Source organism: Oryctolagus cuniculus, chromosome 1 (genome assembly GCF_964237555.1).
Source record: "Oryctolagus cuniculus chromosome 1, mOryCun1.1, whole genome shotgun sequence".
NCBI lineage: Eukaryota > Metazoa > Chordata > Mammalia > Lagomorpha > Leporidae > Oryctolagus > Oryctolagus cuniculus.
The window spans coordinates 201,618,063-201,641,299 of NC_091432.1; the positions used below are offsets into that span (position 1 = coordinate 201,618,063).

Consider the following 23,237-nt stretch of genomic DNA (forward strand, 5'->3'; position numbering starts at 1 on the left):
CTGGTTCACCCCCCAAATGGCTGCTACGGCCGGTGCGCTGCACCAGTCCGAAGCTGGGAGCCAGGTGCTTCCTCCTGGTCTCCCATGCAGGTGGGCCATCCTCCACTGCCTTCCCAGACCACAGCAGAGAGCTGGACTGGAAGAGGAGCAACCGGGACAGAATCTGGCGCCCCAACCAGGACTAGAACCCGGAGTACCAGCGCTGCAGGCGAAGGATTAGCCTAGTAAGCCGCAGCACCAGCTGACAATTCCTTAAGTTAGGAATTATCATCCCATCCTTACAGATTAAGAAAAAAATGGAGATCTATAGAGGTTTAGTAACATACCCAGGGTCTCACAGTTGGTAAGACATGCAGGCATAACTTCAACAAACATGGCCCCAAAGTCCAAGCCCTTAACCACCTGATTACACTGCTGTTCGGCAAAATCAACTCTTCAATCATCATAACAGTACTCATGGAGAAATGAAAGCTGAAAGCTCAGGCAGTAGGATGATAGGTACACTATTAACAGCATTATTCAGCATTATTTGAATTGCAATTTGTATAAGTTTTCATTTATTTGACAGAAAGAAAAAGAGCTCTGGGCCAGCACTGTGGCGCAACAGGTTAATGCATGGCCTGAAGCGCCGGCATCCCATATGGGTGCTGGTTCAAGACCCGGCTGTTCCACTTCCAATCCAGCTCTCTGCTATGGCCTGGGATAGCAGTAGAAGATGGCCCAAGGCCTTGGGCCCCTGCACCCACATGGGGGCCCCAAGCTCCTGGCTCCTGGCTTCAGACTGGTGCGGCTCCGGCCATTGCGGCCAACTGGGGAGTGAATTGGCAGGTGAAAGACCTGTTTGTCTGTCTGTCTCTCTGCCTCTCCTCTCTCTGTGTAACTCTTTCAAATAAATACATAAATCTTAAAAAAAAAAAAAGAGAGCTCCCATCTGCTGGCTCACCCCTAACCCACAATGGCTGGGGGTAGGCTGGGGACCAGACCAGGAACCAGGATACAACCCAAGTCTCCCGTGTAGCTGGCAGGAACCTGGGTACTTGAGCCATCATTGCTGTTCCCTAGGTCAGCATCAGCAGGAAGCTTGAGTCAGGAGCTGGAGTTGGGAATCAAACTCAGGCACTCAGATGTGGGACACAGGTGGCCTCCCCTGAACATTTTTAGAAGTAGGACATGGGAATCCAATGCTAGGGCATCCAGGGGGAAGAACATCTGGGGACAGAGCGTGCAGCTGAGAAGGCATCGCTGAGAGCTTGCTGAATCGATGGCAGAGCTCCGTTCCCAGACAGAGAGCGTGACTTGTTCGGCCCAAGGAGGCCAGCAAGGGGAGAGCAAAAGCATGAATGCTTGCTGCGTGGACATGTGAGTGAATGAGTGAATGTGTGGCTGAGGGACTCGGGAGAGCTGCTGATGCTACCTGCTGGGAGCAGGGGTGGGCTGGCCCTAGGGTATGGAATGTGAGTCCCAGGAGTCTGTACATGCGTGTGTGTGCATGTGCGTGGGTGCCTCCGTGGGTGGGACTTGGAAGACGGGAGAAGTAGACAGGAGCCTCTGGGGGGCCGCTGAGGGAAGCTTGAGAGGAGAGATCCCGAGCAAGGAGGTCAGAGAAGAGGAGCTGGTGAGGACTTCCGCCCTTCCTGGTGTCATGACAACAACTTGGATTTGAACATCGGCTGGAGATCACCAGAAATCCTGTAGAGTTTGGCTCATTCCCCCAACTCTGGCTTCAGGGAGCTCTCCTCCCTCCCTCTACTCCCACTGTCTCTCCGTCCCCCAGCACCCTGCAGGGGTCATCTACTTCAATCCCAAGTTACAGATGACGAGCCTGAGCCCTGGCGAGGGACAGCAAATATCCCACAGTCCCATCCTGAGCTAGGGTCGAGCAGGGGGTCTGGGACTGGCTCCATAGTCTCAGTTTGCTGTTAATTCCCCGTCTTAGGCTGTCTTGTGCTGCTGTAACAGAACAGCTCAGACCAAGATTATTTATATTGGCTCATAATTCTGGAAGTCCAAGGTCAAAGGGCCAGCATCTGGCAAGAGACTTCTTGCTGCATAACCCCATGGCAGAAGGCATCACACAGGGGGAGAGAGAGAGAAAGCAAGAGGGGGCCAAGTTCATCTTTGTGAAGGAATGCACTCCTGGGATAAGACTTCCATGCCCACAGTAACAGCATTGGTCCATGGGGGCCCCCTCAACACTGTGGCACTGGGCAGCACATTCAAACCAGCAGCCCTCGCCTGCTGCACACCAAGGTGGGAGCAGGGACCCCCGCTCTCCCCTCCTGCAGAGAGGCTTCCAGGAGCCACTTGGTAAGCTGAGGAACCAAGAGTTGGAATGTAAAGAGATTTGACCTGATTTCAAATCCCAGCTCCCTAGCTCACTTCCGAGATGACCATGAATAAGTTAACATCTCTGGACTTGTCGCCTCACCTATGATGGGGGAACAGCACTGACGGGGACTTCATGAGGTATCAGATCATGGGCTCTTGTGAACTCCTGGACACAGGAAGCTCTGATAAAGAGTAGCTCTTTTTATTTTTTTTTAAGTTGACCCTTTAAAAAAAAAAAGACTTATTTTATGTGAAAGGCAGAGAGAGATCTTCCATCTGCTGATTCACTCCCCAAAGGGCCCCAACAACCAGGGCTGGGCCAGGCAGAAGCCAGGAGCCTGGAACGCCATCTGGGTCTCCCTCATTTGTGGCAGGGGCCAAGCACTTGAACCATCCTACCCTGTTTTTCTAGGCCATTAGCAGGGAGCGGGATTGGAAGTGGAGCAGCTGGGACCTGAACTGGAGCTCATGTAGGATGCCCGAGTTGTAGACAGCGGCTTAACCTGGTGCGCCACAACGCTGGCCCGGACAGCAGCTCTTAATAACAGCAGACTGTGATGTTCAGCAGCTCCCTAACCACAGCGTTCATTTTTTAACCAGAGGACAGGAAGACATAAAGTCAAAGGTAGGCTGGTGTTGATGAATGTGATTTACATGGAAATTAAAAGATATTCTCAATAAACAAAACTGGCCTGGCCAGGTGTGAAAGGTAGGATCCCGAGGCCCAGGGGTTATTAGTGGCCATCCTGCCTGTCACTCTTGCTGTATTTCCCTAACTCTCCAGGGGGATGGGCTTTGAATCATTTGACTACTGATGGTCAAACAAATCCTCCTTCACATAGGTCCACACCACTCCTGACATCAAGTGGCTTCCAGTTGAGTCTACAGGAGAGACAAGTCGGTCACCAGTTCCAGGGAAGGGGCACAGCTTCCCTGTGGAGGCGGCACGTCGGGGAGGCTGCTGGGGAGAGGCAGGGGGACGGGCGAGGGCAGGCCTGGACCAGGCGGGAGGAAAGCAAGGAGCCACCTGGAGACAGGGAGGAAGCTGAGCAGAGGGAAGAGCCTGCGGGTGGAGGGTGGCAGCGGATCCTCAGCATCTTCTCGGCTATTGGACGACTGCTTGAGCAGAAGAGGGGCAGGCCAGGGAGAGGGGCAGGCTCATCACGGCCAGCAGGAGGGTTCGGTGGGTCCGCCTGTCCAGCCTTGCTGTTAGCCCCCAGGTCGCAAAGGGCTGCATTCTGGACCCAGCTCCGTGCCTGAGCCGCTGCCTGAGCTCGGGTCTCTGCTGCTCTCCAAGCCTCAGTTCCACCTGTGCTACCTGAGGCTTCAGACAGGGAAGGAGACAAATCCGAGATCGTAAACCCCGAGCCCGGAGTCCTGGCTCCACACACTTGCCGGTAGCTGGAACACATGTGCTTGTATCCGACGCCAGGGACACAGGGCTTATCAAACTGCAGGTCTTTCAAAGGACCTGGGTAAGCCATGCAAGTGAAATAAGCAGCAAAGTTGTGGCTGCGGTTAGTGGCTGCAGCAGTGTGTCACAGAGCCTGAGGGCTGATACATTCATTCAACACAAGCAAGACAGGGCTGGAAGGCTACCTAACACACTCACACACAGCCAGCTCCCACCCTTCCCACTCCAGAAAGAGGCTACTCTCCCAGCCCTCTGCTATGGCATGGGAAAGCAGTAGAAGATGGCCCAAGTCTACATTAGCAGGAAGCTGGAATTGGGAGTGGAATCAAGACTTGAACCCAGGGGCTGGCGCTGTGGCATAGCAGGTAAAGCTACCACCTGCAGTGCCGGCATCCCATATGGGCACCAGTTCGAGTCCTGGCTGCTCCACTTATGATCCAGCTCTCTGCTATGGCCTGGGAAAGCAGCAGAAGATGTTCCAAGTCCTTGGGCCCCTGCACCCATGTGGGAGACCCAGAAGAAGCTCCTGGCTCCTAGCTTCAGATGGGCCCAGCTCTGGCCATTGTGGCCATTTGAAGAGTGAACCAGCAGATGGAAGACCTTTCTCTCTGTTTCTCCTTCTCTCTGTAAGTCTACCTTTCAAAGAAATAAAACAAATCTTTTTGTAAGATTTATTTTAGGGGCCGGCGCCGTGGCGCAGCGGGTTAACGCCCTGGCCTGAAGGGCCGGCATCCCATGTGGGCGGCGGTTCGAGTCCCGGCTGCTCCTCTTCCAGTCCAGCCCTCTGCTGTGGCCTGGGAATGCAGTAGAAGATGGCCCAAGTGCTTGGGCCCCTACCCGCATGGGAGACCTGGAGGAAGCTCCTGGCTCCTGGCTCCAGATCAGCCCAGCTCCGGCCATTGTGGCCAACTGGAGAGTGAACCAGCGGACGGAGGACCTCTCTTTCTCTCCCTCTCTCTCTCTCTCTCTCTGTGTGTATAACTCTGACTTTCAACTAAATAAATTAAAAAAATATATATTTATTTTATTTCTTTGAAAGACAGACTCCACGACCTGTTGTGGTTTTGATTTCTGAGGATTCCACATGCAGGTTAAGCACAGTCACATAGGAAAGTATCCCCAGGAAAGTCACAGGTGTTCATGGTAAGCAGCCTTCCATGAGTACAGGTAAGTGCCCACATGACACGTCCAGGGTGCTGACACACCCAGCAGCAGGGGCATGCTGGGCAGAACAAGAACTGGGTCAGAACAAGAACCGCTGCTGAGGACTGAATCTGGTGAGAGAGAGAATGGGGAGTGTAGCGGAAAATAAGCCTAACATCACTGACACGGAACTGCCGTCCCTGAAGACATGAGGACAAACTAACCACGTGGAATAAAGTTATAAAAGAAAACTCTCTGGGGACATTTGGCCTAGTGGTTACGTCCCCACCTGGGACGCCCGCACCCCAGACCAGAGTGCCTGGGTTTGAGTCCTGGCTCTGCTTCTGATTCCAGCTTTCTGATGAAGCACATCCTGGGAGGCAGCAGGGGTGGCGTACGAACGTGGGTCTCTGCCCCCATGTCAAAGACTCAGATGGAGTTTCTGGCTCCTGGCTTCAGCCTGGCCCAGCACTGGCTGTTGCAGGCATTTGGGGAGTGAACCAGGAAATGGAGGATCGATCGATCGATCTCTCTCTCTCTCTCTCTCTCTCTCCATATATCTCTCCCTCTCCTTCCCTCTATGGCACTATGCCTTTCAAATAAATAAATAAATCTTTAAAAAAAAAACACACACAAAAACCTGTGTTTCACCTGTGTCAGGAAATAAAAGGGTAATTTACCTTACCAAATAGAATGAACAGAAATCATACAATGTATGCTCTCTGACCACAGTAGAACTAAATTTGAAGCCAATAAAAGGAAGTCCTGTTATTGCAATGAGACAAGAAAAAGGGGGAGGAAGAATTAAACAGACAACATGATCATACAGAAAGTCCCAATGAAGTGCCAAAAAAAAAAAAAAAAAGCAAATGAAAAAACATCCTGGAACTAACAATCAATTATAGCAAGGTTAGAGATCACAAGGTTAATGTATAAAAGTCAATCCCTTTTCTATATGCCAGCAGTGAGTAATTGGATTTTGAAATAATAATGCAATATCAGGGGCTGATGTGGTGCACCAATGGGTTAAGCCATTGCCTGTGACACTGGCATCCTATAGGAGCCTGGTTCAGCTGCTTCACTTCAGTTCAGAGCCAGCTCCCAGCTAATGTGCCAGGGAAAGCAGAGGAAGATGGTCCAAGTACTTGAGTCCCTACCACCTACATAAGAGACTCAGATGAAGCTCCTGGCTTCAGCTTGGCCCAGCCTCAGCTGTTGCAGCCATTGTGGCCATTTGGGGAGTGAGCCAGTGGATAGAAAAAGTCTCTATCTCTTCGTCTCTCCGTAATACTGCCTTTCAAAAAAATAGTAATTTAAAAAAATACAATATCAGGACAGGTGTTTGGCACAGTGGTTAAGACATTGCTTAGGATGCCTGTATTCCATACCAGCGTGCCTATGTTTGGGTCCTGGCTCCACTCCCAATCAGGTGATGCCTTAAGTACTTGGGTCTTTTTTTTTTTTAACTTTTATTTAATGAATATAAATTTCCAAAGTACGGCTTATGGATTACAATGGCTTCCCCCCCATAACGTCCCTCCCACTCGCAACCCTCCCCTTTCCCACTCCCTCTCCCTTTCCATTCACATCAGGATTCATTTTCGATTCTCTTTATATACAGAAGATCAGTTTAGCATACATTAAGTAAAGATTTCAACAGTTTGCTCCAGAAACACTACAGGCTAGGAGGGAATGGCGAGACATAGCACAGGTGCTAAGAGAGAAAAATTGCCAGCCCAGAATATTATATCCTGCTAAGCTCTCATTTGTGAATGAAGGTGAAATAGAAAGACTTTGCCGCCACTCGTCCGGCCCTGCAAAAGATACTTAAAGATGTGCTACACTCAGAAACACAGAAACACGGCCATCAATATGAAATAAAGTACTTGGGTCTTTGACACCCATGTGAGAGACCTGGATTGAGCTCCAGGCATTTGGAGAGTGAACTAGAAGATGGCTCTCTCTCCCTTCACCCCATTAGAAAAATTAAAATTTAAAACACAACAAACAAAAATACCCATGGAGTACAATTTACATTGGACCAAAAGAGAGGGGCTGGCAGGTTAAGGGGTACCTCTATGGGCCCCTGCACCCATGTGGGAGACCTGGAAGAAGCTCCTGGGTTTCGATCTGGCCCACCCCCGGCCTTTGCAGCCAGCAGATAGAAGATCGCTCTCTCTCTCTCTCTCTCTCTCTCTTCTCCTTCTCCTTCTCCTCTTCCTCCTCCTCCTCTTCCTCCTCCTTCTTCTCCTCCTCTCTCTGTAACACTTTCAAATAAATAAAAAATAAATATTTTTAAAAATTAAAACTAAAAAGCCAAAAAAAGAATTGCTTAGATATAAATTTAACAAAACCACATATAAGAGCAGTTGTTTGGCCCAGCAGTTAGGATGCTTAAATCCCACGTCAGAGTGCCTAGGTTCTAGTCTTTTTTTTTTTTTTTTAAGTTTTTTTTTTAAAGATTTACTTATTTATTTGAAAGTCAGAGATACTCACAGAGGAGAGGTAGAGAAAGAGGGAGAGAGAGAGAGAGGTCTTCCACCCGCTGGTTCACTCCCCAATTGACCACAACAGCTGATTGGAAGCCAGGAGCCAGGAGGGTCTCCCACACGGGTGCAGGGGCCCAAGGCCTTGGGCCATCTTCCACTGCTTTCCCAGGCCACAGCAGGGAGCTGAATTGGAAGAGGAACAGCCAGAGCTCTAACTGGCACCCATATGGGATGCCAGCACTGCAGGCGGTGGCTTAACCCACTGCACCACAGCATTGGCCCCTTTTTAAAGGTTTTACTTGTTATATTTGAAAGACACAGTTACAGAGAGGCAGAGAGGCAGAGAGGCAGAGAGGCAGAGAGAGAGAGAGAGAGAGAGAGAGAGAGAGGTCTTCTATTTGCTGGTTCACTCCCCAGATGGCTGCAACGGCCAGAATTGTGCCGATACGAAGCCAGGAGCCAGGAGCTTCTTCCAGGTCTCCCACATGGGTGCAGGGGCCCAAGGACTTAGAACATTTTCTACTGCTTTCCCAGGCCATAGCAGAGAATGGGATTGGAAGTGGAATGGCCAGAACTCCTACCAGCACTCATACAGGATGCCGGCACTGTAGGCGGTGGCTTTACCTGCTATGCCACAGCACCGGTCCCTGGGTTCAAGTCTTGATTCCACTCCCAATTCCAGCTTCCTGCTAATGTAGATCTGGGCAGGCAACAAAGATCTTCAAGTAGTTGGGTCCCTGTTACCTATGTGGAGACCTGGATTGAGTACTCGGCTCCCAGTTTTCCTCTCAAATAAAAAAATTAAGCCAATTCAAAGTATGTATAAGATCTATATGAGGAAAACAAGAAAACTCTGATGAAAGAAATAAAAAAGAACTAAATAAAAGGAGAGATACAATCATGTTCCTGGTTAGGAAGACTTGATATTGTTTTTACCCACATGATCTATGGATTCAGTACAATCCTAAAAGCGATTTTGTGGATATCAACACGCTGACTCTAAAGTTTATGTGGAGAGGCCAAAGACCCTGAACAGCCAGCACAATATTAGAGAAGAACAGTCTGAGGACTGACACCATCCAACTGCAAGATTTACTACCAGGGCTGGCGCTGTGGCTCGGTAGGTTAAAGATCCACCTGTAGTGCTGGCAACCCATATAGGTTTGAACCCCAGCTCTTCCACTTCCGATCTAGCTCCTTGCTGTGGCCTGGGAAAGCAGTGGAAGATGGCCCAAGTCCTTAAACCCTGCACCCGCATGATATATCCAGAAGAAGCTCCTGGCTTCAGATCAGCCCAACTCTGGCCATTGCAGCCATTAACCAGCAGATGGAAGATCTGTCTGTCTCTCTCTCTCTCTGTAACTGTGCCTCTCAAGTAAATAAATAAATCCTTTTTGAAAATATTTTATTTATTTCTTTGAGAGGTAGAGTTACAGACAGTGAGAGGAAAAGACAGAGAGAAAGATCTTCCTTCCGCTGGTTCACTCCCCAGGTGGCCGCAACGGCCAAAGCTGTGCCAATCCGGAGCCAGGAGCCAGGAGCTTCCTTCGGGTCTCCCACGCGGGTGCAGGGGCCCAAGGACTTGGACCATCTTCCACTGCTTTCCCAGGCCATAGCAGAGAGCTGGATTGGAAGAGGGTCAGCCGGGTCTTGAACCGGCGCCCATATGGGATGCCGGCGCCACAGGTGGAAGATGAACATACTTCACCACGCTGTTGGTCCCCTAAATAAATAAATCTTTAAAAAAAATGTACTATAAACTACCTTGTGCAAGATAGTGTGGTATTGGCAAAAGAACGAGAAAATAGATGAGCAGGATGGAATAGAGAGCCCCGCCCACAAGACGCACACAGTGTAGTCAAGCAGCCTCGGACCAAGAGCGCAGCATTCCCGCCTTCTTGTACACGGAGCTGGAGCAGCCGGACTTGCGCCTGCAGAAGGCAACTTCAGATGCAGACCTCATAACGCTCACAGAGCAGAGCTCAACAGGGATCTCAGCCCAAAACGTGAAACACAAAGCTGTAAACCTCTCAGGACCTAGCACAGGGGAAAATCTAGAAGCCTTTGCGTTTAGCTATGGCTTCCCTGGAACACTACCATGACTCAACCCACAAAAGGACTGATGAGGCAGATTTCTCTAAAATTTCAGCCTTCTACCCTGTGGGAGACACTGTCAAGGGACAAGAAGACAAGCCACTGCCTGTGAAAAAACGTGGGCTTCAGAATCACTCAAGAGAACAGCAAAACACGCAGGCGCCCAGACCCTGCACCCGAGATCTCATGTCAGCTGTCCTGAGCTGGGGCCCAGCCAGCCACAGACTTTAAAAGTTTCCCATTTGATTCTAATGAGCAGGACGGAGAGCTAAGGATCTAAATTTACAAAGAAAGTCTGAGATGGGTGGGTGGAGAGTAGGAGGATGAAAGATGACTGACAGATAAGATCGACAAATAAGGTGGATAGATAGATTCTTAAAAAAAGAGATGATGTACAGATAGGGAGAGAGGGAGGGAGGGAGGGAGGGGGAAATCATCTGAAGGGAGGGGAGAAGACAGGGAGAAAAGAAAAAGGAGAAAGGAGGGGATTTGGAACGCCACAGCCAGATCAGAAACAAGCAATAATTCCATCCCTGGTTGAACAAAAGAGAGAGCGAAACAAAAATATTACAGAATTTTTTTTTAAAAAGTGAACATGTCTAGCTAATGCAATGAAATGTATGAGTTGTCTATTATTTTATTCATTATTTTTATTTAGGGTCCAAACCCTATACACATTTCATAAACATATCTGTGGTGTCTTCGAAGTTCAGGACTGGGGAGCTGCTGCCTAATGGGGCAGGATTTCCTTCTGTCCTGGACAAGGAGGTGGCAGTGGTGACACAGCACTGTGGGTATACTCCATGTCACCAGCGTCACATTTTACGTGACATGTTTCTCACCACAAAAAGTAGTAATGCAGATAAATGAAGAGATTCGACCCTGATCAGGTCATTATACCTTATATACATGTATTAAAATGTCAAACTGAGGGCCGGGGCTGTGGTGTAGCAGGTGAAGCCTTTGTTTGCAGTGTCGGTGTCCCATGTGGGCGCCGGTTCGAGTCCCAGCTGCTCCACTCCCAATCCAGCTCTCTGCTCTGGCCTGGGAAAGCAGTGGAAGATGGCCCTGGTTTTGGGCCCCTGCACCCACCTGGGAGACCTGGGGGAGGCTCCTGTCTCCTGGCCTGGGCCTGGCCTAGCCCCAGCTGTTGGGCCATCTGGGGGTGAGCCAGCAGATGGAAGACCTCCCCCTCCTCCCACCTCTGCTTCTCTGTAACTCTGCCTTTCAAATAAATAAATAAATCTTTTTTTAAAATTTTTTTGACAGGCAGAGTGGACAGTAAGAGAGAGAGACAGAGAGCAAGGTCTTCCTTTGCCGTTGGTTCACCCTCCAATGGCCGCTGCGGCCGGCGTGCTGCGGCCAGCGCACCGCGCTGATCTGATGGCAGGAGCCAGGTGCTTCTCCTGGTCTCCCATGCGGGTGCAGGGCCCAAGCACTTGGGCCATCCTCCACTGCACTCCCTGGCCACAGCAGAGAGCTGGCCTGGAAGAGGGGCAACCGGGACAGAATCCAGTGCCCCGACCGGGACTAGAACCCGGTGTGCCAGCGCTGCAAGATGGAGGATTAGCCTAGTGAGCCGCGGCGCCAGCGAATAAATCTTTATAAAAAAAAAATGTCATGGCATAAAGGGTTAAGCTGCTGCTTGTGAGACCAGCATCTCATATGTCTCATATGGGCACCAGCTTGAGCCCCAGCTGCTCCACTTCTGATCCAGCTCTCTGCAATGCCTGAGAAAGCAGCAGAAGATGGTCCCAGTCCTTGGGCCCCTGCACCCACGTGGGAGACCCAGAAGAAGCTCCTAGCTCCTGGCTTCAGCCTGGCCCAGCCGTGGCCACCGTGATCCTTTTGGGAGTGAACCAGCAGATGGAAGATTTCTCTCTCTCTGTCCCTACTTCTCTCTGAAACTCTGTGTTTCAAATAAATAAAATAAATCTTTAAAAAAAAAAAAAGAAAAAAATGCCCATGTCCCACATCCTGGATTCCATACCCAGTTGCAGATCCTGCTTCCAGCTTCCTGTGAATGAAGACCGTGAGAGGTAGCAGTGGAAGTTCAAGTAATTGGATTCCTGCCACCAACTCAGGAGAGAAGTAGATTCAATTCCCAGCTCCTGACTTCAGCCTGGCCCAGCCCCAGCCAATGCAAGCATTTGGGGAGTGAACCAGAGAATGGGCGCTTGCTCTCTGTTTTTCTCAAGCATGTGTCTGCCCCTCAAGTAAATAAATGGAAGAGTCACATACTCCCTTAAAAAAAAAAAAAAGTCACACTGTACCTCGTAAATATAGTACAATTAGTACGTGTCAACTTCAAATACATTTTTTTTTCAAATACATTTTTAAAACTACTACTAAGAGAACCCGGGGACAGGCATTTGTCTATCATTAAGATGCTGGATGTCTGCATCCCCCAGAGAAGAGTGTCTGGGTCTGAGTCCTGACTCTGCTCTGCTTCCCATTCCAGCATCCTGCCAATGAGCACCCAGGAGGCAGCTCAAGTGGCTGGGTCCTTGCCACCTCCATGGGAGACCCGGACTGAGTTCCTGGCTCCTAACTTCGGCCTGGCCTAGCATTTGGGACAGTGTGTGTGTGTGTGTGTGTGAGTGTGTGTGTCTGCCTCTCAAACAAATAAAAGAATCTATTAAAAGGAGGACAGGATGCTGCCAGGCAGCTTGGATGACCTCTAAATTTCTCCCCAGCGCCTGGTAGTTCAGGACAGCGTGAAACCTGTCAGAGTAGAAAGTCCTCTGGACCCAAGTACAGATGGACTCTTGACGCATCACTTTGCCACCTCCCGTGTCCCATGCCCGGCGAGGGTAGGCGAGAAAGTGGGAGGCTGAGGGGAAGCGCTGCCTCCACTCAGACAGGAGGATGTGCGCCGCCCGCCCTGGAGAGGCAAGTCAGAGCCCAGCCCTGGCCCCTCCTGCTGGGAGCCTGTCAGCAGAGCCTGCTGGGGAATGGCAGCTCCCGGCTGCGCAGCCCGCCTGGGCTGGCGGCTCAGAACAGCTGTTTGTTCAGCCTGAGCCCGGGAGAATGGGCCTTGACAGTGATGGCCCGGTCGCTATTATGTAAGGGGACCCGGCTTACCTGCCCATAGACAGACAAAGCGGATGATTTGACAGGCAAAACCGAGCCGGCCTCCTGGCTCCCAGGCAGCCAAGGGGCCATTCAAAGCCGGGACGGGGAGATTTTCATGAGGTGCTGACATACGAAGGTGGAATGCAGCAGGGACAAGGCCGAACTGACACCCGGTGCAGTCAGGCGTGGCGGGCGACTCCAGGAGCTTCGGGCCACACCTGCGGCAGACAAGACGCGGGGCAGAGGGCCCCGGTGTTCAGGACTGAGCCTTCAGCAAACCTCACCTTTGCCACTGCCCTTGCCATTGTTCAGTGGAGGGAAACCTTGTGGGCCCCTCTCCCGGAAGCACAGGAAGGGGTCCAGAGAGCCAGGAGGACTTGGCTCTCAGCTACTGACCGGGGCGCCCACCTCTGCGGCAGGCAGGGGCAGCCACGGAACATCTCCCCAGTGCCCCCTGCACGCCAGGGCTTGGCCAGCGGCTCCAGCCTCCACCACTGACTTCACCTTCACAGCAACCCATGATGTAAGCACCTTGCCATCTCTATTTTTGCATGGCAACTGGAAAATGGCATGGCTGGGATTTGAGCTCCATTCTCCCAAGTAGCTGAGCTCATGCTCTTTCCATCTGAACAGAACCAGTCCACGAGAGCTGCGAGGCCCTGGAATACCATCTTGTTTTCCATCAAGGAGACTGTGGCATGTTCGAGCCGTGCCCCAGCCATATCCCCAGTCTACCCACTTGCAATAGGAAGCAGTTGTGAAAATGAAGGGCGGCCAGGCTGTGCGGTGCACTGCGTTAGGCCAGCAGCACTGCCCCTCATCATCACACACTATGACTGTTCTCAAAACTCAGCTGCACCCCCACAGGCATTGTCAATCAAACATGTGTGCAGAGGAGAAGGGTCTTCTCACTACCTCTGCCTCCCAGAATGCACAGCGGCAAGAAGCTTGGGATCGAGAGCAGAGCTAGGACTCGGGCCCAGACACTGCAGGACGGGATACAGGAGTCTTAGGAACCACCTTAACTACCGGGCCAGATGCTCACCCCCACAGTCACATTCGAGGACCATGGGGAAACAGCTACATACATAGCAGGTGCGTAACCCTGAATTAATGAGAAACAGGCACCCTTCTGAGCAGCCTGTTTCTTGGTCTGTAAAAAGAGACTCACCTGGGAGTGCACGGAGCCTTGCAGTTTCCTAAGCACTTCCCCTCTCTCCTCTCACTTAAGCCCCCAGCACGGTCTTGTGAGGGGCCCTACAAGCCCAGAAAGTCACCATCCTGTTTTCTGACCATGAAACTGGGGTCCCAGCGAGAAAGTGAATTCCTAGGACCATACAGGAGAAAGCACCAGAGCTGAGACACGAGCCCAGCACCGGCCCTGGCCCTAGACTTAGCATTTCCTTTACACAGCTCACCTGTGCACCGGCAGCGAGGAGGAGGTGAACTCATTCAACCAGAACCTGATTTGGAGGCTCACAAGTTCACCACCTGGGTGGAAAACCGCCCAGCACAAGGGAGCATTTTCAAGTCAAATCTGGGGCAGAAGGATGCAGGCACCGATCCCAGATGGGCTTGTCAGCTGTACGGAGGTAAGAGACGGAGCCACGTCGGTGCAGCAGCAGAAAGGATGGCCTGCACGCAGGCTCTAAACGGGGGGGGGGGCGGGGGGAGGTACTGACCTACTGCCATGCCCACGGGCAACCAGCTGCTGCCTAATCTCCCATGCCACCCCTATCCTGTGCCTCTAGTTGTCCTGCTAACCTGAGCTCCTCCCCAGGACTCCTTGGACCACCATCCAGATCCAATGAGGGGGCTGGTGCTGTGGCGTAGTAGGTTAAGCCTCTGCCTGCCAACACCGGCATCCCATAGGAGCTCTGGTTCATGTGCCGGCTGCTCCACTTCCGATCCAGCTCTCTGCTTATGGCCTGGGAAAACAGTAGAAGACAGCCCTAGTCCTTGGGCCCCTGCACCCGTGTGGGAGACCTGGAAGAAGCTCCTGCCTCCTAGCTCTGGATCAGCTCAGCTCTGACCATTGTAGTCATTTGAGTAGTGAACCAGCAGATGGAAGATCTCTCTCTATCTCTACCTCTCTCTGTAACTCTGCCTTTCAAATAAATAAATAAAAAGAAATCCAATGAAACTCTTAGAAGAAGGTATCTCTGGGGTGGCAATGAAGAAGAGTTTGTCAAATCCTTTAAACGTCAGAGAGCCAGGATCCCACTCCTCTGATGACATCCAAGAGAGCTGAAACCTTGGCATCTCCCCAAATCCTGGGCACAGATGTTATAACAGTTTTACTTTTTTTTATTTTTTGACAGGCAGAGTGGACAGTGAGAGAGAGAGAGAGACAGAGAGAAAGGTCTTCCTTTGCCGTTGGTTCACCCTCCAATGGCCGCCGCGGCTGGCGCACTGCAGCCAGCGCACCGCGCTGATCCGATGGCAGGAGCCAGGTGCTTCTCCTGGTCTCCCATGGGGTGCAGGGCCCAAGCACTTGGGCCATCCTCCACTGCACTCCCTGGCCACAGCAGAGAGCTGGCCTGGAAGAGGGGCAACCGGGATAGAATCCGGCGCCCCGACCGGGACTAGAACCCAGTGTGCCAGCGCCGCAAGGCGGAGGATTAGCCTAGTGAGCCGCGGCAACCCTGGGTTCATCAGCTGAGAGATGCAGAAATAAAATGTGCTTTATACTTGTACACAATGGAATACTATTGAGTGATAAAAAGGAATGAATTATTTATATATGTTATGACGTGATGAACCTTGAAAGTTAGGCTACGGGGCTAGCACTGTGGCATAGGGAGTAAAGCCACCACCTGCGGCACCAGCATCCCATGTGGGCACTGGTTCAAGTCCTGGCTCCTCCACTTCCGATCCAGCTCTCTGCTTATGACCTGGGAAAGCAGCAGAAGATGGTTCAAGTTCTTGGGGCTCTGCATCCATGTGGGACACCTGGAATAAAGCTCTTGGCTCCTGGCTTCAAATCTGCCCAGCTCCAGCTGTAGCAGCCATTTGGGGAGTGAACCAGCGGATGGAAGACCTCTCTCTGTCTCTGCCTCTCTCTCTCTCTCTCTGTAACTCTGCCTTTCAAATAAATAAATAATAAACTCTTTTAAAAAAATTTAGACTAAAGGCCACAAATCATATGCTTCCCTGTGTATGAAATGTCCAAACACGCAATTATGTACAGTAAATTAGTGATTGCCAAGAGCTAGTGAAGGGAAAATGGCTGATAACAGCTACAGGCACCCCTAAGGTTAGGAAAATGCTTGGAATTCAACAGCTGGGTGGCACAAGTCTGCATACAAGACACCACTAAACCGTATACATTTAAAATGAGCTTTATGACATGAAAATTCTATGTCAATAAAGCTGTTTAGGTTTTTTTAAGGTCATTACAGTGAACCAGAAAGAGTTTATTGTAGCTTAAACTAGGATGATATCACTGAAGGCATTTGGGGGAAGTCGACAAACAAGACTTGACAACCCATTGGCTGTGGAGGGAGGATAGGAGCGGGAATTCAAGAATGACCCTTCGGTTTGGGCATGAATGAAAAGACAGAGGGCAATGCCATTTAAGGAGGGTGGCATGCAAAGAAGCAGGTGGGAGACAGAGGAAAGTGCCTGGATCACTGGGGTTGCATTGCTTTTGAGATGTCTGCAAGGCAGCTGGAAGAAGACCCTGAACACATAGCTGAATGTGCATGTTAGGTCTGGGCTTTTAGCAGGGAGGTGCCTGCTCTCACTGCCCTGTGTCTTACAGAGGCACCAAAATTGGGGAGGGGGCATGGGAGGAGCGGGGGCCCAGCAGAGCATCTCCCAGGGTGGCTCTCTCAAAGCAGTACAGTTCCCTGCCTGGGGATGGCAAGACAGGGGAGAGGGCTGGGGGAACCTGGGGGTCTCCACATACAGCTATGTCTATTCAGAGGTGTTCTCTGGGATGCACTGTGAGAATCTGCATGTCTGGGAACCCTCCCCCACCCCCATGCCCTGCATGACCCGTGATGCTTCAGGCACCACCATCCTGTTGCAGGTGTGTGTTGGGGGCAGAGGGACCCGCTCACGTCCTGTTGCACCCTCCACCTGTGACCCATGTACTTCCCTGTACAAAGTAAGGAGCAGCCAGCACAGTTCACTGGATTCTAGTTGAATCTTTCTCTAAGCACTGTTCCCATCCCTGCCCTTTTCTTTGCCCCTGATCTTCTGTGGTGCTAGTGTTGGGGACAGGGGTGTTTAATGTTGGGAGCAGCCATAAAGGGCAGATCTGCCCAGAGGCCTGCAGCCTCAGGACGCTGAGGGCAGCAGGAACAAGTGGGAACCTATTTGCCCCTCCCCTCCTCCTGGGCTAACGCACAGTGCTCTCCCTGCAGATTGAGGTACCCTGCCCCCTCCAGGCCCTAACCTGCTTTTCTATGCTGTTTTGGGGCAAGTACAACGGTCATAGTTATGGCTTTAGGATGGGTTTTATTTATTAAAATCCTATTTCTCCTAAAAAAAAAAAAAAGACTGTGCTGATCTGAGATATAAACGTGTGGGTTTAAACTTTTTAGTATTTACTTTCTCTTTATTTGAAAGGCAGAGAGCGAGAGAGAAAACGCCAAAAGGATCTTTAATCTGGGGGTTCACTCCCCAGATGCACACAACAGCCAGGGCCAGACCAAGCCAAAACCAGGACTCTCATCTATAGCCACTTGTGAAAACAATCTCACAGTTTGTTAAAAATTTAAACATATACCTAGCATAAGACCCAGACATTCCTCTCCTGGATACTTCCCCAAGAAAAATGAAAACAGGTGTCCACACAAAGACTTAAACACATTCGTAGCAGCTTTGTTTAGAATAGTACAAACTGGAAACAACAAGTGAATGGATAAACAAATTGGAGCATATCCATATAACAGAATACTATTTAGCAATAAAGAGGAATTAATAAAAAGTCTCTTGCTATCACAACATGAATGAATGTCAAAATAGTTATGCAGAGTAAAAGCAATCAAACAAATGAAGAAGAAAGACTACATTGCATTATTTCATTTATGTAAAGTACAAACTATAGCGACATAAAAGGGATCAGTGATGGCTTCTGGAGAGTGAGAGGGGAAGGATTCGGCCACAAGAGGAGTGTGATGAAACCTCCAGGAGCGATAGATATGCTAATTATCTTGACATGGTGAATTGCAAAATACCCTTGGAGACAGCCTGGCAGCACTATATGAAGAACCATAAAGACGTTTGTGGTCCCATAAATCCTGCTCTCAGGAATTTGTCTTCAGGATATTCCAAAAGAAATAAAAAGTACTTTATACAAACACATTCCTGGCACCATCACCTCCATCAAGGATATGGGAAATGACCTAACCGCCAGTTACCCTGAAAGGGTTAAATCAACACTAGCAGATTCATTCACAGCTACAGAGGAGCAACAGGTAGCTATGTTTACAAAATAATGCAAATGTGCTGTGCACAAAGACCACAGACTCGCACACATGTGGTTACATCTATGTAAACATACACACACTGGATATGCATAAGAACACAAAGGAGAAAAGAAAAAAAAAAAGAACCTGGGGAGTGAATGACAGGTCATTGGCATGCGGGGGACTTTTGTCTTCCTGGTTTGCCTCCTGCGAAGTTACAATGTTTTCATAACAGTTTTTAAAATGCCTTCTTGTTGGTCTTGGCTCAGTGTCCCGGCCCCGCGATTACACCGAGCCTGTTAGTGGCCAGCATCGGCACCTTGACGTGGTCAGCCACCAGCTGGATCACCTCGCCTGCTGTCTGCTAAGCCAGCGACAAAACGTCCAAAAGCCCTAGGGCCTGGCGTGAAAGACTCTTGCTTTCCTTCTCCTGGAAATCATTTGTCACTGTTCACCTGTTCAGGTTATTTCCACACCATAAATAACAATTTTTAGAAACCCAGTTCACAAGGCAGGGCCATGGCGAGACTGGTCCGCGAAGTGCATGTGGGGGAGAAGGTGGAGCCACTTACCTGCGCCTCGACGGTCTTGCTCACTCATTGGGTAAAGCCGATGTCAATCATCTCAGGCCAGCCAATGCCCACGCGATCAAAGGCCGCTGCACAAACCAGTAGTATGTGTAGTGGGAAATCTAGGAGAGGGTGAGAACTTTTAAAATGGAAGTGACAGAAACCCGCAGAGGTTTTCAGAGATCCCTGCCTGGCTAATTTCTGGGACCATGCTTTGGGTAAAGATAGGATTGTAGGAGAGAGCCCAGGCTCAGAGAGTTTAGAATACTGAGCCCACTGTGGTAACCGACTGATGCTCCCTAAGCCTTGTCAACTCCATCTGCTGGACATTTACGGAGCAACCATTCCTCTCCTCCCCCTATTTTCTCTCCATGCCCACAGCCCTTGCACACATCCAGGGCTTCACTGCACTGACCCACAGTCCATTTGGCCCCATTACCTGCAGACGGTTTACCTGGCCAGGGCTCAGGGAAGGCAGGGAGACACACACACACCATCTGCCCAGGGTGACATCCCATGAAGGGACTCCAGCCGCAGTCACACCTTCTTCCACACCTGGATTATGTGCAAACCCACATCAGGAAGGCAAGCCCAGACTCCCTAGCCAGCCCCAGGGCCCCAAGAAGTCCTGTCCCAGAAGTCAGGATTGAAGAACACACCCCTGAACCCCTGGAAGCCAGAACCCAACCCAAGGCTGATCTTCCCCCAACCCTCTGCCAGAAGAGCCAGCCAGGTGTGCCTGGGCAGAAGCCAGGGCCACATGCAGATCCAGGACACCAGGGAGACAGGCTGCCCTTGTGAGATGCTCAGCCTCCTGCCAGAAGGGCTACGTCAGCCAAACTGTCCCCAGAAACGGCTTCTCATCTCTGGGCCCCAGGGTCGCCCCAGAGGCCCCTGTACCTGAACCTAAGGTAGAAGGTGCTGTCCTGAGCCCGACTCCCCTCATGCTCACTTATGGCCTGGGAGAGTCCTGCTCCAGGGCCGCTTTGCAACTGCCCACCTGCCTGGACAGCATCTTTCCAGAAACCATGGCTCCCAGACCCACTGCCCCGCCGGCTCTCCCAGATGTGCCCTGCTCCAAGCCCAGTTAGCGATAGGCCCAGGACTTGCCCCAGGCCTTCTGATGCATCCGGACAGTAAGTGTAGGTAAAGTGGTTACAACTGCATCTGCATATAGAGGAGTTATATAGGTGTAAGTCAACCCTAATCTTCACAACTCTTATCACATTAGTATATCCCCATTCCAATTTTTATTTAAAAATTAAAATTTTTTTTCATTTTATTTGAAAGAGAGACAGATCTTCCACCATCTGGTTCACTCTCCATATGCCTACAATAGCTAAGGCTGGGCCAGTCTGAAGCCAGGAGCCCAGAATTCTATATCATTCTCCTGTGTAGGTGGTAGAGACCCAAATACTTGAGCCATTAACTGCTGCTTCCCAGGACACAGTAGCAGGCAACTGGGGTGGAAGCCCAGCAGAGACTTGAACCCAGACTCTGATATGGGGTGCAAGCATCGCAAGCAGGGTCTTTTTTTTTTGTTTTAATTTTTTTGACAGGCAGAGTGGACAGTGAGAGAGAGAGAGAGAGAGAGAAAGGTCTTCCTTTTACCGTTGGTTCACCCTCCAATGGCCACTGTGGCCGGCCCACTGTGGCCAGCGTACCGCGCTGATCCGATGGCAGGAGCCAGGTGCTTCTCCTGGTCTCCCATGGGGTGCAGGGCCCAAGCACTTGGGCCATCCTCCACTGCACTCCCGGGCCACAGCAGAGAGCTGGCCTGGAAGAGGGGCAACCGGGACAGAATCTGGTGCCCCGACCGGGACTAGAACCTGGTGTGCCAGCGCCGCAAGGCGGAAGATTAGCCTAGTGAGCCACGGCGCCGGCAAGCAAGCAGAGTCTTAACAGCTGTGCTAAATGCCCCACCCCATCCATTTTATAAATTTTGAAAATTGTTGAGGCTCAGAGTGGATAAGAGACTGGCCCAAGGTTGCACAGCTAGATAGAGGCACAGATAGGGACTGCCCTGAGAGTGGGTGACTTTAAGTAATACTTTCACAAGCAGGCCATGCTGTACCCTGTGCTGGTCATCTGGGTGTCCAGTGGCAGGAAGCCATGTTTCCCACCCTCAAGGAACTGCCAAGAGAATTACAGAGGCACTCACATAACCAAACCACAAATTGTGTGACAAGGGCTAAACTCCAAACGAGCCGGGACAGGCCCGAAGAGGGAGTGTTTGACCTGCTCCAGGAGATCAGGGAGGACTTCCTGCACGAGGAAACATTTGAGCTGAGGAGCGGAGCGTCCCAGCTTTCCCAGGCTGAGGGTCTGAGCATATTCAAGAAAACTGAAGACTTGATAGGGGTGGGGAGTGGAAGGGGACATTGGGTATGGAGGCCCCGGAATGCCAAGCCCAGGAGAATTGTTCTTGAACTTGCAGGTGAGTGACAGCAGCATCAAGACCTTGGAGCAGCCAAGTGGGCAGGGCTTGTGCAGAAAAAACTGACTGGAATTTGCCCTGGGGAGGATGAATGAGAAAGCTGCTTCTCCTCCCCAGGCTATGCAGGGCAGAGGGACAAGCCCACAGATCACCACTCCCAGGAGCTCCAGTGTCCTCCTGGGTAGATGTCCATCTGTCCTGGCCTTGCAAAAAATTGCAAGAAAACTGTGCCATCTTCCAGGAGGCAAGAGGCGGGCACGGGCAGCTGGGACCTGGCTAGCAAGTGTGGTCAGCCCCTCACTCACCCAGCAGGCTCCAGTTGGGAAGGAGTGACTGCAGAGATGTGTCCGGAAACAGAGAGCACCTATGCATGTTCCTAATGAAGACAGATGAGAGGGTGACGTCACTCCCTAGTCCCCAGAGAAAAGGCCCATCACAGGAGGGCACATGCATCCAGGCTCAGTGGTCTTCCAGCCTCAGACCTTGGGCCGGGAGCAGCCAACCAGCCAGGCCAGGGTGCTGGCACCTAACCAGACCCCTCCTCGAGCACCCAGACTAAGCTGCCAGACGAGCCGCCCTGGGGGCTGGCACGCTTGCGGGGAGGCAGCAAGGATGCATCACAGGCCACTGTGGGGAAGGGGGACAAGTGACCACCTCTTCCCACACTTCTGGTGGGGGAACTAGAATCCAGCCTGGTACACCTCCCTTTCCACAAGGGGAGGGGCATGACCCTCCTGTCTTGCAAAACCATGGCTTCTTCCCCCAACAAATGAACACCTCTACTCTGCGTGCAAATCAGTCCCAGAGCAGCACACAGATCTCAGAAGCCTGGACACAGGACGTTCCCCGGAGGGCTGTTCCCCTGAGGGCTGTTCCTGCACTCCGGATCCCAGAATCTCACGGCGTTCGCCCTCAGGCGGGGCTGGAAACACATGGAGTCCCGCCATCGCCCCATCAGGGCTTTCCCAGCTGTGTCCGCCGCCGCACGGTGCGCTCCTTCTTCCTCAGGTGCGCCCAAAGGGTGGGAATCTCTGCTGGGAACCGGGCCCAGGTCGATGCCCTCCAGCCGCCCACCAGTCTGGTCCCCGACTACCTGCTCAGCCTCTGAGGTCCCCGGGGGGGGGGGGCAGCACTTCCAGTTGCAGGGACTTGTAGGGACCTGGGGTGGCACACGGGCAGGGCTGGCAGAGAGCTAGGGGGGAGAGACACAGACCTGAGCCGAGGTGCTTCCTTTTGGTCAAGCGGGAGGCCAGTCGCCTGGTCCCAGCGAAGCCAGAGTGGGAAGCCAGAGACTCCCCGCTCCGGCCCCGCCCCCGTTGCGGGATGGTAATCCTGTTTGCAGTGTCAAAGTGCACCAATGGAGAGAAGACGCTTGAAGTTCAGGGTAGCACTGGGAGAGTCCACACCCGCTGGGCAGGGGAGGGGGAAGCTGAGGCTCCAAGTCCCTGGCCAGGCCCCCTGCGGGAAACACTTTGCTTTAACCAACCACTGCTTCTTCCCAGGGGCATCTCATTGCAGCGGCAAGTGGGGCAGGTTCGAATTTCCTGAGGCGGCTTGTCAATTTCCCGTATTCCACCCTTAAAGGATGAAGAAAACAATGGCAGGTTGGCAATGTGCCTCACTCCATCCTCTAAAGAACAGATAAGGATCTCCCACTTCACAGAAGGGAAAACTGAGGCCTCCGAAGGGCAGAGGATAGCTCCCAGCCCCGGGCCCATTATGAGCCCTCTACAGCCCCAGCACTGAGAACCGGGGCAGGTGCAGCTGTGCCAGGTTCTGCGGTTCAGGGCAGGGCTGAGGGGTGGACGACACAGGGCTCCCATTGGGGCACTGTCTCACTCTGGCGTTCTCTGGAAACCACCCACTGACCCAGAGTAACGGGGACAGACGTTGGAGATTATGGAATCAGATCTGCAAGTGCAAGGCCTGAGGTTTCCACGGTTGCTGGCTAAGGGGAGTGGTCCAGGCTAGAGAATTAAGAACCAGGGAGGCTCTGAGAACTTGAGCAAAGGCAGGCAGGCTTCAAATCCAAAGGGTTCAAATCCTGTTTCCCGGCTTAGCCCGATGCCTCCCTCTCCAAGATTCCAAGTAAGTCCCTTCCACAGGCCAGTCTCCTCCCGGCTCTCATTTCCAAGAGTTCCTTAAGCAGAAAAGTGGTTACCTCTGCATTGCATCTGGATGTGGGATGTAAAGGAATTTTCCCTAACTCCTTGGATTCCAGGGGCAGCGGCAGGGCGGGGGGGGGGGGGAGGATAATCTTTAAAAGTGAAG

At 51.6% G+C, this 23,237-nt stretch overlaps 1 long non-coding RNA gene across 1 annotated transcript in view; it reads right to left on the minus strand.

The window, feature by feature from the left end:
• The window catches only part of LOC127493435 (uncharacterized), a 29,815-nt gene extending 8,563 nt beyond the window's left edge, over window positions 1-21,252 (minus strand). The window contains exons 1-3 of the long non-coding RNA XR_007923588.2: window positions 18,984-21,252; window positions 18,533-18,651; window positions 12,553-12,761 (exon numbers count right to left, since the gene is read on the minus strand). This is a non-coding gene — a long non-coding RNA (uncharacterized lncRNA). The remainder of the gene's footprint in view (window positions 1-12,552; window positions 12,762-18,532; window positions 18,652-18,983) is intronic.
• Between the last annotated feature and the right edge of the window lie 1,985 nt (window positions 21,253-23,237).